Source organism: Athene noctua, chromosome 7 (assembly GCF_965140245.1).
Source record: "Athene noctua chromosome 7, bAthNoc1.hap1.1, whole genome shotgun sequence".
In the NCBI taxonomy this organism is placed as follows: Eukaryota; Metazoa; Chordata; class Aves; order Strigiformes; family Strigidae; genus Athene; species Athene noctua.
In genome coordinates, this window is record NC_134043.1 from 43954652 (window position 1) to 43970380 (window position 15729).

Genomic DNA, 15729 nt, shown 5'->3' on the forward strand with positions numbered 1-15729 from the left:
ACTGTTAAAAACACACTAACAAACAAAATCACCAAAACCTCTTGCCGACGTTTTTCCAAAGCACATCTTATTGTCATTTTGTCTGTACTGATGGGTGATAAATTTTATCTGCTGTGTTCATTGTCCACAGATTATTACCAATTGGTGTAGATAATCTGTCTAACTCCTGCAGGTTCCCCGGAGCATAGTCCTTCCGGACCAACCACTCGTTTACAGTAAGACCCGTCTGTTGCTGGGCTCTGTAGCAGAAGGTGTCACTAATTAGCACTTCTCCCCACAGGAGCATCACTCCCCAAACTTATGTTTAGTTTAGGATGTGATTTGTAAGTCATTATATTTGTATTTGCATGTTGTGTCTTTGGAAATGTAAGAAACGAGACAAGTCCATCGGGCCCATGACTGCGAGCTGTTTTTAAGCAAGTGGGGTTTGACCACGAGTGTTTTGTAGCCATTTGCTGGTAAACAGCAGTAAAGGTCCCCAGTGCCACCAGCAGCAGATGGCAGTGCTCTCTGGGGACCACTGCCCACAGGCTCACCTTGCCAAAGCCAACCCAAGTTTGGGCTGCCACTAAGCACTTTCCAAAACTAACCCGTGACTACACTGGTACAAAAATGCTGTGGGCCAGGGCTTCTTTACTGGATTCAGAGACATTGCACAGCCTGTATGCCTAAAGCCAGAGAGGAAGGGAGCTGGTTTTGCTGATCTTGGGTATATTTTGACAAAATTGTTTACCAGTACAAGAAACAACAAGGTGTGTCCCAAAGTTAATTAGCGGGTTTCTGTGGACTGGCTCAGTCCCTCATTAGCTCCTCTTGTTGTAATAACCACCATCAGGTAGGGGAAGATGACCCTACCCATGGCACCTAGGCAGGGGAATGAGGGAAGATTTTGTCTCCAGCGTTCAAGAATCAGAGAAGCAGAGAGGAACACTTCACCAAAAAAAAAAAAAAAAAGAAAAAAAAAAAAGGAGATATTTGGCAATAAACATTATCTAGAAGAATGTCTGCTGCTGTCAGCACACTGATCATGCTTGGGCTTACAGCTCCTTGGATCTGTCAGCAATGACTCACCGACTTTGCACAGTGAAACCACAAATGAAGGCTACGTGGAAGCAGCACCTTGCCTCCATGGCCGCTGCAGAACAGATGTCCTGCAATGAGCGCTTACAGTGCCTTTTAGGAACTACCATTGCACAAGCAAGCCACAACCGCTAAAAGGCCAAGGCTGCAGCAAATTGATCTTTACAAACATTACATGGGCTCTATATTTCACACGTCCTCCCAGTCTGCTGACTTCTCTGTGTACCTTTTGTGCTTGTAGACGAGTGATATGTACGGCTGACAAAAATCACAGCAGAGAAGGTGGATTTTATCAACCATGTTTTGCAAAGGAAAATTTTCAAGAAAAACACAGTATGGATGTCTCTATTGAAACTCCCCTTACTTCATGAATCCATTGCATGGCTTTATATTTCCTGCATTCCTTTGTTGCTTTCTCTGACCCTTGCCAGATTTGGCTTTATGAAGTACGGAAAGAGCTGCATTCTGATTTCTTGTATGTTAGCAGAAGCACAGCAACGTCCTACTGAAACAACAGTGTGACTTCCGATTTACTCATGTGTAAACATATACAAAACTGAAAGTTATCATGCAAAACTAGAAGATTCTTTTCCTTGTTGTTGTTTCTCCCCAATAATTTTATCAAGACCCATGCCCCTTCCCTTCCTTTCTCACAGTTAAACACTCAGACCATGCTTGCTTTATTGTATAATTAGTATTGAGAAGAATTAATTACTTTTGGTCATTCAGGTTATTGAATAAAAACAAGGGCATTCCAGTTCTGAGTAACAGTGTTCTCTATTACCCTTGTTAACATTTTGTCTGTAATACAAAAATAAAGACTGGAGAAAGGGCCATCAGTGATCTCATTCCATTTCATGCAAGGAGCTCCTCTCTCTGTTAATTTCTCCTCCATGTTATGTTAATTTGATACAGTCCTCAGGCTCCTAACAAGTTAGCAACACTGTTCTCATTAAGGAAAGCGAAGCTATCACGAGGGAACTATAATGAACACGTATATTCTCATTTCTTCGAGCATCACATGGTGGAAGAGCAAAAACCTACAGTTTTGAGGGGAGTGTGGAAAACGCCTCTGTCAGTTGACCTTTCTGGGGAAGCACTCACAATGCAAGTTGTTAGTTCCTGATAAACTGCTTATGCTCCAGAAATTCACTCAGATACTATTCTTTTATGCACATTCTATTCCAACTGAAAAACTCTCGGACTTGAACATCTTAGACTGTGTATGAAAATTAGAAGCAGTCGTAACAGGAACAAACCTGCTCAGAAAGACAGAAAGACGTTCTCAGTGTGTTCAAGATGTCATCGTAGATGGAAATTTATTGATTTATGATAGCTGGAGACCTAGACATTTTTCTACCCCAAACTAGAAAATTTCTAGTCCCAAATTTCTCTAGCCCAAACTCCCCTTTTTCCAAAGTAGCCTGGGACCTACTTCAGACAGAAGGGTCAAGCTCTGAATGAAAATCAAAGTATCCTGAGCTGGTCATGAGTTCCCTCAGCCTACAACCTGTAGGTATTCATGGCCCGGATAAGCTTTGTCTCATTCCCTGTGTCTTCTTTTGGCGTCATCCACTGCTGCTGGGTTTTCTTGACTAGGTGGGATGTCCAGTTATACCATACACAAAAAAACCAGCAGAACCCATTGCTTTGATGAGACATGCTGTGCTCACAATTTTCTTCCACATAAATGACTGGCCAGTGCTGCTTTGTTTTCATTACTACTAAACTGAGAGGGGACCGATAATAAGAAAAACTAAACAGAAGTTATGACTGAGTATTAGAATTAGCAAACTTGGGTACTCAATGAAAATCTTGTCTAAAATGCATTTTATATTTCCTGCATCCTCTTTCCAATGAATCTGGATGATCCTTGATATAAAAGAATAATTTGATGAAAACCTGTCATCACTTGCTTCTGTCTGCCAAATCTCACGGTGTCTGTTTATGTGCATGGTAGGCATTCATAAAACCATCTTCTTTTCTGCAAGTTGGCAAAAATCTGAGTGTGCTATTCACAAGGCAGACAGTGGCAAGCAGAAAGAGCAAATGCAATGTCATGTTCACACCTCGGTATACTAACCTAAGGTACATCCCATCACAGCTGCACTCTATTGTGTGGGAATGCCTCAAATGAAGGCAATGTAATTTAGGGAGAGGTGGTTAGGATTGCATAGTACTAACTGCAGTGGAAAATCCCTAGAGGAGGGAGAGCATTTGCAAAAATGATGGAAATTTATTGTGCTGACAAAGATGTAAATAACGCTGGCTTTAGCAGTGGGAAAGAGGAAATGGGTAGGTCACAGACGGACTAATAATGCCATTTTTCCCTGCTTTAGCTTCTTCTGCATGAGTGTCTAAAAGAGACAGCCCTTATTTTGAAAATACAAACTTTTCCTGTTCTCAAACACCCATACAGCTTTATCTGGGAAAAGGCTGAGGAGGAAAAGGATTACCGATGAATGTTACTTAGCCCTGATTAGTGAGGCACTGAGCGGAAGAAGGACTAAAACTAATGAGGGAGATACTAAGCACGAGCATAACCAGGCAGCAAAGAACACATGAACAAGTAGGCACAGTCTGTGATAATTAGGTGTAAAAGTCTATTTGCCAGTCACATAACAGAAGTTTCCACCCTGAGATTGCAATACAGGCTTTCGTGTCATTTATTGCTAGTGCCAGGACAGGTCATCAACTGGTTGTAGCAAGGATCCTCCATCCACTGCCGTCATCTAACACACAAAAAGTAAGTTTGCATTTAACATCTGTGTTCCTAGTTTCTACACACAAAACAGAAACACATGGATCTATGAGAAAGGCCACTTTACTCCAAATTCTCACTTCAGTCACTCTTTCTGCATATTCTTTGGATTTACGTGTTGTGACATTTTTTTCCCCCAAGCTACCTAGTTAGAAACAAATGAAGGTTTGTGGTTTTTTATTTTATTTGTGTTTGAGGGGCTTATACTTAGCTTCTACTTGAAAAATGAATCTTCAGTGGGATAAGCAATGTCCCTTGTGATATCAGGACGGTCTCCGAATTCATGATTGTTTGCTTCACCAGTACCTGTGACATTGACCTGAACCAGTTATGGTGTGATTTTGGAAACACTTAAAGGGATCATTACCTAGAGGTAGAAATCTGGGAAAGCCAGCTCTGTGTCAAATAGTTGACTAGAAAATATTATAAAAGGCTCATGTCAGGGGTGACAAACCATCCCACACCAGGAGAATGCAATTCTGTTGGGGAAATGATTGCACAAGAGTGCACAGCCCAAATGCATTAATTGGCATTGCTCCCATCTCAGAGGTAGGCATCAAGCTACTTGTGCTGGAAGAATCTATCCAGCTGTCTTTTGTCTGCTACCTGCAGAATCCCATTATTTTCATAAACTTGTTAGTGCCCTAAATCCCCAAAACATTATCCAAGGGTATTCTTAGCATCTGGGCAACTGGGAATCAATAATAGTCTTGGGAAGGAGCAAGAAGGGGAATAAGGGTTAATAGTGATTATTAATGAAAAGCAATCTAAACCATTTTTAAATTTAATTTGGAGTGCCAAATTTAAAGGATTCTTGAATACTAAGACCATTTCCATCATGCTGATCCTGTGTCTTATTGAGTAGGACCAGAGTATTACTCATTTTTTGTGACCCTGAGTTATCAAGGACATGCTGGGCAAACAGCCAAGGTAATACAAGCTCAATAATAATAATCTATACTTAAAGTTAACATGATGGCTATTACATGATGGCTGTGCCAATTGGAAGAAGGTTAGATCTTCCAGCTCTGGTAAGTGCTTGACTTAGCACTTTTTGTAGTGCATGAGAAACATTATAAAATAAAGCATATATCTTACAAGTGGGAGAAAAGTCATGCAGTGTAAGCAGCAAAGAAATGGGAAGAGGTAGCAGAATGATGGGGGTGGAGAAGCAGTGAATCCAAAAGCAGTTTGGGCATGGTTTTTTAGAAAAAAAAAAGGTAGTAAAACTCCCCTGGCTCCATCTGCACATAGGACTGTCATTGTATGTGCCAGGAGAACAGATCAAGAGATTGATAGGAGCCCTGTTCTATTTAAAGGACATGGAAATGTGCGGAATCAAAGAAGTCAGAAATGGCAAAAAATGCCATTGAAAGACTATCTGTCTCCTAGGATTGCTCTCTGGGGTACATTTCGGGGGGTGGTTGTCTAGTTGAGTCATTAAAGTCTCAAGCTCTCCTCTTCCATGTCCCAATTCAAACTGTGGAGTTGTACTTTTACCTTTTCCAATATGTATGACTGTTCAGCACAGAAATTATGTATGTCAAATACATAGATTTTTTTTTTTTTTTTAATATGTGGTTTGTTTAACAAGTCTTACTTGACTTAGTTACTTCTGTGGATTCCATGGACTCTCAAGGATCCAGAGACAGCCACGGGCTTCACCCATTAATTATCCATCTTGTGACTCACAGTGACTCTGGGACTGAAAAAGGGTAAGTTCCAGAAATTGTCACTTCCTTCAGACTGTATGGATAAGATGGTTGGTTGTGAAGCTTTTTTTCAGCTCTAACATGTTGATTTTGTCCAGGTTACCAGGAATTTGATGTTGTATCTATTGTATGCCTTCTTTATAACATTAGCAGAAGATTGAGTTCTTTGACAATCTCCCAAGGAAAATCAAGAACTCTATCTGAGCTCTCTAGCCTAAGACACCTGTTGAGACAAAGCTTGTTCTACCCCTACACCTACTTCATGGTCAGAATCACTCAAATTAGGCAGCCTGGTTAGTCCTACTATGTTATTTTTCAGTCCTCTGCCAGGTGAAGGTCCTCTCAGAGGGGCTGTGTAGATGCAAAAGTGACCAGGAAAGTTACTTATTTTCTGAATAGGCTAAAATGGCACTCTCCCATACTGTAAACTTTCAGGGATAGACACCATTTATTTCTCCTCTCTGAACAATCAAATATAATGACACCTACTGCAGAACTATTTTGGAGTTCTATGGTTTTGAACATCAAAAATATTACTTTTTATGTGACTATAGTACTTCCAAGTGAGGCCCACATGGCTATTGAAAGTCTTACTCTTAATAGCAAGAGAAACTACTCAATAAAGCATATGTGAACTGAGGGGAAAAAAAAAACCCACCTTGCATAAGGGTATCCAGCATGGTGGACCGCAGAACACAGAATGGGCCCAGATCTTTGGAGTCTTGGTCAGTGACCTACTCAGAACCCCGTAACATTCAAACTGAGCCACAGAGCTTTACAATGAAAAATGGCTTCACAGAAAAAGAAATTGTTTCTAAGCACAGGTCTAGTTTAAAAACACATAGCATCCTAGAGCTCATCACTATTTTCTGCCTATCACATTTCTCTTACACAGTATTTTTAGTAATGAAGTGCACATTTCTCACTTTGCTTTTCTGCAGAAAACACATGAAAAACATTTGATAGTATGTTTAACAGGTATTTTACCGACATACGCCCTGCTTAAAGGTCACATTTTCTTGAGAGAGACCTTAGATTTCTATATGAAGTGCAGCAGGTTTTACTTAGAGGACTAAACCCAAATGTTGACATGGTGCTATAGTACTCTGTGAAATTACTGGCTCCACCTCTTCTTCAGCTTCAAAACACACAGACACTTTAGAGAAACCCACCAGGAACATTAATATGATGATGTGTCAGGAGCAGACTGCAGTGAGCGGGTGAGGAGTTCTGACCTCACAGAAAGTCTTGAGTGTCTCAGAGGGCTCTTCTCTAAAGAACAGTAGCATTTTCCAAACGCACGAGTGGAAACAAAGCTACTTAAAGGGAAATCATCCTCTTCATTGAGCAGTCATCATTTGTAGATGAAAAGGAGGAGAATTTGCAAAACCACAATGTACTTCCAAGATGCAAATATGTATATTATTTATTACACTTTAGGAGAAAAGATAGCTGACTGTAATTTAAATGGCAATGTTCATCTTGCTGTACAGACTATTCCAAATTTAAGCTTGAAATTAGTCCAACACACCAACAATGTCTCAGAAATTTCTAACGTTTCTGTCACCATGGTAGCTAAGTGGCAATGGGCTTAATCCTGCACTCACTGAGTCCATAGTCAAACTTCTCCTGGCCTCAGCAATGCTGGATCTGACCCTGTAAATCCTAACATGCTTTAGACAAGAGCTTGATTTCTAAAACCTTTTTACCCAGTTTCCCACGGCAACTTGGGTTGGGAATTCTGTGGAGACCATTCACTTGAAAGATGTCTGGGGGAGATTTCTTTCATTCAGCAACAAATCCCTGACTGATTAAAAGAGCTATGTTGACAGCCCGACAGGAAGCCATGCCATCCACTCCTCGGGCAGCAGGAACTTTTGGCAACGTGTGCCAATTGAGAAGACAGGGAACAGTAAGGGAGGGGAAGCAGGAGTCAGACAAGGTCCCTGAAAATTTTCAAGCTGTTTAAAAAAAGAAGGGAATTGTTGCCTTGGTTAAATGCAGTTCCCAGTCTCTCACAGCCAACCAGACAAATTAACCATTATATTAAAACATTTCTATTGTCCTCAGTGGGTGATGGTAAAATGTAATGATTAGATAATATGCAGGAGTATACACAATAACTCCTCAACAAAATCACCATCTCTGTGGGATAGAGACACCTCTGAAAACCCAAGTCCATAGACATAAAGACTGGGGCTCTAATCACCTTGTGGCTTTATCCTCTTTTCCTGAAGAAATAAGGTCTGAGAGATCATACTGTCTATCTCTCAGCCTCTCCTTAATAACTCATGAACCAGCTGGCTGCCTTCAGCCAAATCAGCAATGTGAAAGAGGTCACAAAAGTAAGAGGTTCCTACAATCTCTGTAAAAAAGGTGGCTGTGTGGAGTACAGACCCCATGTTAGTGCCTTTAAGAGGGAAAGAAGTGTGTGAAGAGGTCAGTAGTCGGGTCTTGTTTGGAAAAAGCAGGGGGGAAAGTCTCCAAGAGGAGAGCAGAGGAAATTGAGGGTGGTTTTTGGCACACATATGATGGAAATTGAGAAGTGGGTTACAGACTGTGTGTGGGAGGGGACACAATTTCAGAGGAAACTAGACTTCATTAATTCTGATGTTCAGTTGTATTATTGTTTTCTGTGAAAATGATGAGAATTATTAGACATAGCTGACTCAATTGCATTACCAACATGAAGAGGCCTCAACCAAACCACAAGAAGATGATGAGAAAAGAAGCTTGAATGCTGAGGAGCCATGTAATATGTAGTCATACACAATAAGAACCAATATCAACATATAACTGACACTGCATGTTACTTAAAGTAATGTACATGCTGAAAACCCTCAAAAATAGCACAGAACCTACAGGGCAGTTAGAGCAAGGGTGGCACCCACATAAATCGCTGTGGTTTTGGACATACCTGAGTTCAACCAAAGGTTGTTCTGAGAGTTCTTTGACCCTTTGGGAAATTGGACAAATCAAAACACATTATTACTGCACTGCAGCTTCCTGTGGAAGTGTTACCTCGCAACTGACCATTGCACTCTCTAGAAACACACTTGAACAGCTTTCTGGTTTGTAGGAGTATGCTTAGAGCATCAGCATAAATGGTTAGAGATAAAGCAAGTGCCAGCCTTAAAAACCCACATCCTTCAGACAGAACAGATCTCAGGTGAGTCCTGTGTAAAGAAATGAGGAAGATGCCCTTATGGAAGTGGCTAAGGAGTCAGATTCTGCTCCCGTTCGTGGCTTGAAAAGCAAGCGTGAATCTGTAGAAAAGGCAGGCTTTTCTTCCCATTTCAAGCCAGTCTGGGAATAAAATCTGGTTTCTGTGTGAATTTAGCTCCTGCTGAAAAGAGGACTGTCTCACTCTTCAATTGTTAAAATACTGCTTTTTTAAAAAGCAAGCAGAAGGCAAGGCAAGAAGGGAATTTTGCTCTACAATTAGGAAGACCCATTAAACACATACCCCACATCTTCACCAGGTCACAGGATGATAATCTTAAACAACTTCTGTTGAATAAGTGTCACAAGGCTCAAGGGGACTGCTAATTCCCTTTCCTACAATGACTCAGGCTGGGATTTCCCCTAGTTTTGTTATTAGCCTAGTTGCTATTTTTCCTCCTACCTATTTTGTTGCTTAGGAGACTGCTAGTCATGAAAAAAAAAAACACAAACAAACCGAAAAAACCTAAGGCCCAGTCCTGTCACTATAATCCCAAGTTACAGAATGCTCTTGCCTCCTGGGATCTGCCTGCACAGAAGGAACATGGTTTGTTAGTATAAAGAGTTGCCAGGGAAGGAGTTTTCCAGGCACAGTCTCTGTTTGCTTCTAAAAGCCAGGTAGTATAGATTTATTTTACATGTTTTCAGGGCAGTAACAGAAGTTCCTCCAGCAGAACAACGTAACTGGGCAATAATTTATGGGGCAGAGGGTTGGTTATATGAGAGTCATAGAACAGACCAATTTCCCTGTCATTACATCAGGACTGTGCAGTCCTACAATAATTACAGTTACATCCCTGTGTAAATATAGGAACAGATTCAAGGACTCCTTTTCCTGGGAGGCTCTCCCAAGCCTCTTTACACACATTCTAGTCCAGTATGAATATGGTGCTCCATAACAGCTACTGGCTCTTCCGTCCCATTTTCATCATAGAATCATGGAATGGTTTGGGTTGGAAGGGATCTTAAAGATCATCCAGTTCCCACCCCCCTGCCATGGGCAGGGACACCTTCCACTAGCCCAGGTTGCCCAAAGCCCCGTCCAGCCTGGCCTTGAACCCTGCCAGGGAGGGGGCAGCCACAGCTGCTCTGGGCAGCCTGTGCCAGGGCCTCACCCCCCCCACAGGGAAGAATTTCTTCCTTACATCTAATCTACATCTACCCTCTTTCGGTCTAAAACTGTTACCCCTCATCCTATCCCTACACCCCCTGACACAGAGTCCCTCCCCAGCTTTCCTGCAGCCCCTTTCAGCACTGGGAGGCCGCTGTAGGGTCTCCCCAGAGCCTTCTCTTCTCTGGGCTGAACACCCCCAACTCTCTCAGCCTGTCCTCACAGGGGAGGTGCTTCAGCCCCTGATCACCTTTGTGGCCTCCTCTGGACCTGCTCAAGCAGGTCCATGTCCTTTTTGTGTTGGTGTCCCCAGAGCTGGACACAGCACTGCAGGTGGGGTCTCATGAGAGCGGAGTAGAGGGGAAGAATCCCCTCCCTCGCCCTGCTGGCCACACTGCTCGATGCAGCCCAGGACACGGTTGGATTTCTGGGCTGTGGGCGCACATTGCTGGCTCACAGTCAGTTTTCCATCCACTAATACCCCCGAGTCCTTCTCCTCAGGGCTGCTCTCAATCCACTCATGGCCCAGCCTGTATTTGTGCTTGGGATTGCCCCGACCCATGTGCAGGACCTTGCCCTTGGCCTTGTTGAACTCCATGAGGTTTGCACGGTCCCACCTCTCCAGCCTGTCCAGGTCCCTCTGGATGGCACAGCCCTTCCCTCCAGAGTGTCAACCGCACCACACAGCTTGGGGTCATCAGCAAACTGCTGAGGGTGCACTCAATCCCACTGTCCATGTCGCCAACAAAGATGTTAAACAGCACCGGTCCCAGCACCGACCCCTGAGGAACGTCACTCCTCCCTGCTCTCCCCTCGGACACTGAGCCACTGACCACAACTCTGAGTGTGACCATCCAGCCAATTCCTTATACACTGAGTGGTCCATCCATCAAATCCATGTCTCTCCAATTTAGAGACAAGGATGTCGTGTGGGACAGCGTCAAATGCTTTGCACAAGTTCAGGTAGATGACATCACCTGCTCTTCCCTTACCCACCAGTGCTGTAACCCCATCATAGAAGGTCACCAAATTTGTCAGGTATGATTTGCCCTTAATGAGGCCATGTCGGCTGTCACCAATCACCTCCTTATGTGCCCTAGCATATTTTCCCCATTCCTGTGCATGTGCCCTAGCATATCTTCCAGGAGGATTCACTCCATGATCTTTCTGGACACAGAGGTGAGACTGGCAGGCCTGCAGTTCCCTGGGTCCTCTTTATTTCAGGAGATCTCAATCTGCTTCATAAATCTGGTCACCATAATTTCCTCTTTTCCCCTTACATTTTTATCCTCCCTCCTCACCTTTCATTTTATAGAAGGTGAAACTGCAGCCAAGAGAATAGGTCAACAATAAGAGGTGCTGAAATTTGCTGGACCCTGATCCAGTCTTCTAACGGATAGATATCATTCTAAAGAGAAACCAGTTTAAAATGCTGTAAGAAGCTTCACACAAGCTAGAAAATGAGCCCTGCATTACAAGCCCTGTCTCCTGTTATTTTCTGGCTTTCCAGAAGGACCAAATACATAATTTCTTGTTGGATTAAAGCTATTTAGATTTCATCCCTCTTGAAAATTCTGCTGCTTATTTTTAGGATCGCAACCACAGGTTTAAGAACTTAATGTCAAGCTCCTATGCTTGACATGCTGAATGTGTGGGTTTCTGGCACATGTATTTAAAAAGAGATGTGTTATAAATTGGCTTCCTAGGGCCTGAGGACTTTGGAAAAAGACTTATTAAAAGGCATGCAGCATTAGAGAGCAGAACACCTTCAAAAACTGCTGCTGTACAAAATGACTCGTAAGGTGATACCAGCAGTTTTGCTAGTAACACCAAAGGAAAATTATGTCTTAGATCAAAACCAGTCAGACGTTGTGGACTTGTTCCTGGGGAAGACATATGACATGTTTTACCAGGATTGTTTCCTCAGCTGAATAAAGTGACTGAGAAAGTAGATAATACCAGCATATTCAATGCAAGTGGTAGGCAACGAAGGGATAAGTTCTCATGTCTTGATGTTGCTCTCATTTGTAGACACTGACACATCTCCCTCGGACTTTAAGAAAGTAGGACTCAAACCAATATAGCTGTCCTTAATTTTCTGCTTTCTTCCCCAATCTGTTGTTCCTATCTCCTGCTCCTGATGACTGGTCTTTTTAGATTCCCTCTCCAGCAAGCTTCTTCATGTCTTACCATCTGTTTGCCTAAGCAGAGCAGTCTATGTAGCTCTTCACCTTTACATAACATTTGCTTACTGTCCAGTGGTATCTTTGGAAGAGATGGCACTTTCATTGATCTATCTGAAGCACGTATGAAATGATAGACCATTAACGGCCTTTCAAAGTTACCACTGGCAGAGGTAAGGGCATAAGAGGGACTGTATGTGTACCAAAATATATAAACAAGAAAGAACAAAGAGACAGAGGCACTTTATCACAAGGAGGAAGCTGGTGAGATTACATTCAAAAGATGGTAATATGTGTTCCATCATGGAGAGACAACCTAGGGTTGAAGACTCTTAGGGAGGCTGGGAATATGCATCATGGGGTCATGACCAGCCCACCCTTCTTTTATTGTTAAGGTGGGAGGATTTATGTATCAATTTCTATTTCTGTAGCTCTTAAGACCAATACCAAGAGGTCAGGGCCATGCTGGACAAGGTATAGTGAAATTTAAAACAAAGCACCTTTTCCACAGTGCACATACCTTGCTACCTAGACAGTATGCAGCACAAGGAGAGGGTGACACATAATGGGGAGACAAATGGGGGGCAAAGCAAGAGCCAAGCCAGGGGCACTAGAGCAGGCTTGCTACTCAGTCACAGGCAAACATCCTGATTGATGTCTGCTGCAAGCTAACTGGGTCATGGTGGTTGAGGGCACGAAGAAGATCTCATTTTCAGTGCTTTCCTACTTCTGCTCCAGACAGTAGTAACAGCACAATTCAGCTTATATGAGTTCAGAAGCCCACAGATAGCTGCCTGAAGCCCCCAGTACAATCCTCTTGCCTCCATCAAGTACAGGTGCTTTAATTTCCCATCATTTCAACATGAGCGAGAACAGCTGAGTCAGGTCTTCTGGCTCCAGCTCCTGGACTTTGAGCTCTTGTCTCTCACCTCCCTCGGTTGGGAACTGCTCAGCTCAGCTGGGAACACTTCACATTCATTTTCTCCACTGATTTCCTTTGTAAACCTGTTGTGCCTCATCTCTTTAGATGATAAGCTCTTCAGCATCCTCATTATAATCTGTATGTACAGCACCAAGCATGACATAGCACCAGATCCCTGCTTGGAGTGTCCATATTTTACTAAAATCTAAATGTAGCCGTAGGAAAGGCAGAACAAGGAGAAACAACTCCAAGAGGTTATGTGGAGCATAAAAAGGGTCAAATTTACCAGTGTCCCATTAGCTTCTGCCATGAGGAAAAGGGCAACAGCTTCTGTGGCAGCAGCTACCACAAATGTCCCTTGCTAAGGGAGGGGAGATGGTCATTGTGGTTGTTAGTAAACTGCAGGGACCAGTATATCTCACAGCAACTTTCCTTTTCTCTTCACTTTGCCTTCTCTTTTGACAGCTTCTAGCTTTTTTCCTTTTATTTTAATCAAATAGAAGCAGTTGGAACTGGGGCCACTTCTGAGTGCTGGATGCTGCATTTTGGAAAGCTCAGGAAATACAGTGTCACCTCCATCTTGTCTGAAAAGGATAAAAGACATCACAGACCTTACATAGGCTCCTGCATCCTTGTGGATTGTTATTGCAGGGTTAAGCCCTGTGTTTTAAAACTGGAGGAAAGCTTGTATTAAAAGTGCCTTGGGCTTTTGAACTGGTTTATAAAAATAGCTGTCTGCAGAAGAAGAAAGGAAAAAAGATATCTGAAAAACAAATTCAACACCAAATAGTTTCTAGTGTGCCTATCTATTTCAACTAGTGTGATATTAATAGAACACACGGCAGGGAGTGTGAAAATAAGCATATTTTCACTCACATAAAGGGACTGACTAAATGTCTTACAAATGCAAAAATAAATAAATGGCTCCCTATGACAATCTGAAACTGTATTATATCTACAGAAACAACCCAGCTTCTTAACTGTAACCTAAAGTGTTAAATTCACTCAGTTTTATTGGAGGCCACAGACAGATTGAGTGATCAATCTCTATTACCCTGAGCTTTTTTTTTTATCCCATCCTTACAGTGCCATTTTTCTTCTCACTAGACATTTCAGTTCATTTCCCTGAGCCTCCTTCAGCTTAATAGCTGAATTTCAGACTTACAGGGGAAAAAAAAAAAAAAAAAAAAAAAAGACAAGCCTCTCAAACTTCCAGAGGGAAGTGAGCAAGTTAAGTGTGTGTTGTGCATGGGAGGGGGAAGGCAATTGTGAGCATTGCATGTGCTGTACTTAGTGGATAAAAGTTATGTATTCTGCTTTCATAATGGAGGTGTTCAAGGTCAAACAGGTGCTGGCTTCAGATGCTGTGAAATCGAGGCGGGGGCTTTTTTTGTCTGGTAGAATTGGCAAACAGGTATTCCCCTAGAGAAATGGAATGAGGACATAGCAATTAACTCTCCCGCTCCTGCAATCGAAGTGCTAATCACATCCTTAGCAACTGCATGGTCACTATGGTACCAACACCATCTTTTGCTCAAATCCTTTCCGATTCATTCTCCTGGTAACTTTGGTGATGGTCAGAGCAGGGGTTACGTACACTTGCTGACACTGCGCTGAACGGTTCCATCAATCTCTATTCTGCACTATTACGCTGTTGCAAATGAAAATCAGCTGGGAGGCTAGAAAGGAAGCCAGTAAGTGTCCGAGGAATCTATGCTGTTTGCTTTTAAGAAACACTGCAAGTGACAAACAGTGCTTCACTACAGGCTCTCTGCTCTAATAGTCTTAAACGTGAGGCTAATGAACTTTAGCTTTCAACTCCACTGAACCTCATTATACTGTAAATACCCTTTGTGTAACATCTTCTTGTGACTCAGCTGCCAAAAACAATAATGAAGGTATCGGAAAAGAAGGAAAAGAAAACACTATGGTCTTAAAAAGAAGCCAGTCAGATTCATCTTTCCACAGCAAATATTTGTCCTGGGAGAAGCAGTGACAAATTATAGAGGCTGTAATGGAAAAAATGCTAGATGTTGAGACATTTGTGAATGCTAACAGAATCAGAAAATAGCATACAGGAGACAGACTAACAAGCTGTCCCTGCTGGAGTAGCTTAGAGTGGTCACTGAATCTCTTCTGTAAGAAGTTCTATCCCATACATTGCAGACACAAACTACTGGAACCAGCTTTCATTCACTGAACCTTTGGGGACGGAGTCACTGATCTCCTGTAACTGCTTTGAGTGCTCCAGTGACACTGAAGAGCTGGAACTCAAGTCCTCAGTGCCTGAAGGACTGCCGACTCCATTGCCTCACCAGTGGTATAAAGTGGCGGAGAATTTACTCAAGACTCCAGCCCTTTATTTTCAAATCTCAACATTTTGGTACACAGGAAAGCTAACCTTAGCATCAGTCAAGCAGAGAGAAGGAAACAAGTGTTTACAGGAAGAAGACGGATGTTATGTAATCAAACTATATGAAATCTATCTCATGACACCATGCAGTTAATGGGAATAAAAGGCAACATTCCCTGGGGAGCATATTTTCAGTATCTCCTCAGCTGCAAGATTATGTCCTCTGATAAAGCCGGTGCTGATCATTTTTGGAGGTAGAACAGGTGGTTGCTGTGTGGATCTAGGGTGACAAACACCTATTTTCACACACAGGAGATAATGTTAAAATAGAAGGTATGGTTACTGGGAGTTACTCAACTAGAGGGGGAGTTTCAAGTGGTACCAG